The sequence below is a fragment of the Oncorhynchus nerka genome, linkage group LG4, assembly GCF_034236695.1.
Source record: "Oncorhynchus nerka isolate Pitt River linkage group LG4, Oner_Uvic_2.0, whole genome shotgun sequence".
Lineage (NCBI taxonomy): Eukaryota > Metazoa > Chordata > Actinopteri > Salmoniformes > Salmonidae > Oncorhynchus > Oncorhynchus nerka.
In genome coordinates, this window is record NC_088399.1 from 40,896,655 (window position 1) to 40,900,071 (window position 3,417).

Genomic DNA, 3,417 nt, shown 5'->3' on the forward strand with positions numbered 1-3,417 from the left:
TGAGTGGGCGTGGTATGTTGAAATACTCTTGCGAGACAGGTTATTTGCTGAGCCAAGACACACCCACAAATGAATGACAAAGCTCGACTTTCGACCGGATGCCTGAAAAAATACCCACATCATTAGGAAACAATAGAAGTATATATACTAAACAAAAATATAAACGCAACATGTAAAGTGTTGGTCCCATGTTTCATGAGCTGACATAAAATACCCCAGAAATCTTCCATACACACAAAAAGCTTATTTTTCTCAAATTGTGTGCACAAATTTGTTTACATCCCTGTTAGTGAGCATTTCTCATCAGCTAAAATAATCCATCCACCTGACAGGGTTGGCATATTAAGAAGCTGACATGGTCATTACACAGGTGCACTTTGTGCTGGGGACAATAAAGGGCCACTCAAATGTGCCATTTTGTCACTCAACACAATGCCACAGGATGCAATTGGCATGCTGACTGCAGGAATGTCCCCCAGAGAATTTGTCAGTATGTCCAACCGGCCTCACAACCGCAGACCACGTGTATTCACGCCAGGCCAGGACCTCCACACCCGGCTTCTTCACCTGGAGGATCGTTCGAAAGGGAGAGGGGTGCTGAGGAGTAATCCTGTATGTAATAAAGCCATTTTGTGGGGAAAAACTCATTCTGATTGACTGGGCCTGGCTCCCCAGTGGGCATATGCCCTCCCAGGCCCACCCATGGCTGCACCCCTGCTCAGTTATGTGAAATCCATAGATGAAGGCCGAATTAATTTATTTAAATTGACTGATTTCCTTATATGAACTGTAACTCTGTAAAAATCTTTGAAATTGTTACATGTTGCATTTAAATTTTTGTTCAGGCACTACAATTTTTTACATTCATCTCTATTTCCCATTGAATGTGGAAATTGGTTTATCATAGTAGGCTAGGCCTACAGCAAACGATAGAGGTAGGCCTCCATTTGGATTTATTCTCTCTATCTCTGTACCAGATAATATTAATTTTGTCTGTTGGAAAAGGACTGAATTGCCAAAACACCCTATCATGGTTTTAGTTCTAAAGCTATACAAGAAAAAACTATTCTCAGTGTTATCCTGGAAACCCAGTAGCCAGTTATGATTGAATGCTTGAGGCATTCAGTATTGAAAGAAGTGGTTTATAATAATTTTGGCTTCTGGCCCCTGCTGAATGTTGAATGTCCATCTTCCACATATGCCTTCGGGGCTTTCTTATATCTCTCATGCAAATGTCTCATCTCCTATTCAAAAGTGATCACTTAATTCTTTTTACATAATAACAGTGTGATTTGTATTCAGATCATTCTATTTAAACTCATCAATTTAATATAACAGCCCAATATCTAAATTCAATTAAAATCATGGTTACACATAGTTAAATTGTGTAGTTTTATTGTAATAAAATCGCACACACTTTGGGCAAACTAACACAGGCAGCCAATGTGTAAAGGTTGCCCCCTACTGCTTCATTCTATAGCTAGAGGACTCCAGGGCCCTGTTTCAGAAAGCAGGTTTAACAAACTCTGAGTTTAAACCTGAACTCTGGGTTGACTAACTCTGAGCTGTCAAACTTATTCAACATGTTATATAATATGTATGTGTGTGTGTGTGTGTGTGTGTGTGTGTGTGTGTGTGTGTGTGTGTGTGTGTGTGTGTGTGTGTGTGTGTGTGTGTGTGTGTGTGTGTGTGTGTGTGTGTGTGTGTGTGTGTGTGTGTTTAATATTTATGCAGGTGCAACCCAACAGGCACAAAACATACTTGGCAGCAACTGAAGATGAAATATAAAAATATACTTCAAACAGGTAAGGTATAATTTCATTACAAGCAATTGTGATGTTGTTTAGCCTACACTACATAATTAAACAGCATTCAGTGGCTACATTCAACATGTGATATATTTAAGTAGTGATATTTTTCAACAACAAAAAACATTTCAGCCATCCCAACACTGCCAGTATTTAATATTGTTTATTTGAAAGTAACACCTAAATGCCTTTATACTTACAAGTCTCCAAATGTTGTGCTTACTGGACATGTTCAAATTTGACCTCCGTTATAGCCTATATAAAAACGTCTGCGGGCTGATAAACGGGTAGGGGCCCACCACCACACAGAGGCTGAGGAGATGACCCTCAGTCAAAACAGTGGGTGACCTATTACTGAAGGTATCATTGGAAGAAGCTCATCTGACCCAACCACCCCGCAGGACACAATGGCCTATATAAGAGGTTAGTTATTCAAATTAATTATATACTGTATGTACATTCATCCTTTTGCCAGTGTTGCCTCAGTGACTCCCACCCATCCATCTTAGACACAACTTGGCACGTTGATTTTCTTGTAGCGGTGCACTTCTTTGCAATTGACTGCTGTTACTTTTTCAGATTCTTAGTTGTCCTTCAGACATCAATCTATTTTAAGGTGACTCAGAGTTATATATTTGAGAAATTGTGATGTGGCCTGCACACTGTTGTAAAAACCAAATTCAAATTAGGTGGGGCACTTTTCTGGGTAAAAGTTTTCATTTGTCTAATCTTCATCTTCTACCAGTTACTGACGGTGTATTCTGTCTGGTGGAGCCTTCTGCCATAACATACCTCCTTGCAGTTGTAAGTACTCTTAATACTCCACAGATTTCTCATAATGGTTTAGAGTAGAACATCAAAATGGTTCATTTTCATTACAGGAGGATAATGAAGACCCCTTGTCAGCTGCCACAGAGAGAAGATACAGAGAAGTCTATTGAGGTTTACACCTTAAAAATAACCATCTAACAGTTGATAGTGTTGTATCATAATAAAACATTCACCTTCTTTTTTTCTAACAGAGCAATGATGGAAATTACAATGAGGAAGAGGGTCCCTCCACCTCCACAGTACAACTTACCTCAGTAAGATGTTGTTCAGCATTGGCCCATGACTTACAATAGAACTAAGTAGACCTGGCACTGTGAAATTGAATGTCATTTTTTGTGTTCCTATAGCTCCCTGTGAAACAGCTGTACAAGGTGTACTTAGAGAAACAAATTGAAAAATGTCATTTAGAAATGTACCACAAGGCTGCAGATGCAAAATATAAACATAGAAATGCAACTGATGGAACATCAGTTAAAGGTGGTGAGGTGTCCACAGGTAGAACACCAGTTAAAGGTGGTGAGGTGTCCACAGGTAGAACACCAATTAAAGGTGGTGAGGTGTCCACAGGTAGAACATCAGTTAAAGGTGGGAGAGGTGTCCACAGGTAGAACATCAGTTAAAGGTGGTGAGGTGTCCACAGGTAGAACATCAGTTAAATGTGGGTGAGGTGCCCACAGGTAGAACATCGGTTAAAGGTGGTGAGGTGCCCACAGGTAGAACATCAGTTAAAGGTGGTGAGGTGTCCACAGGTAGAACATCAGTTAAAGGTGGGAGAGGT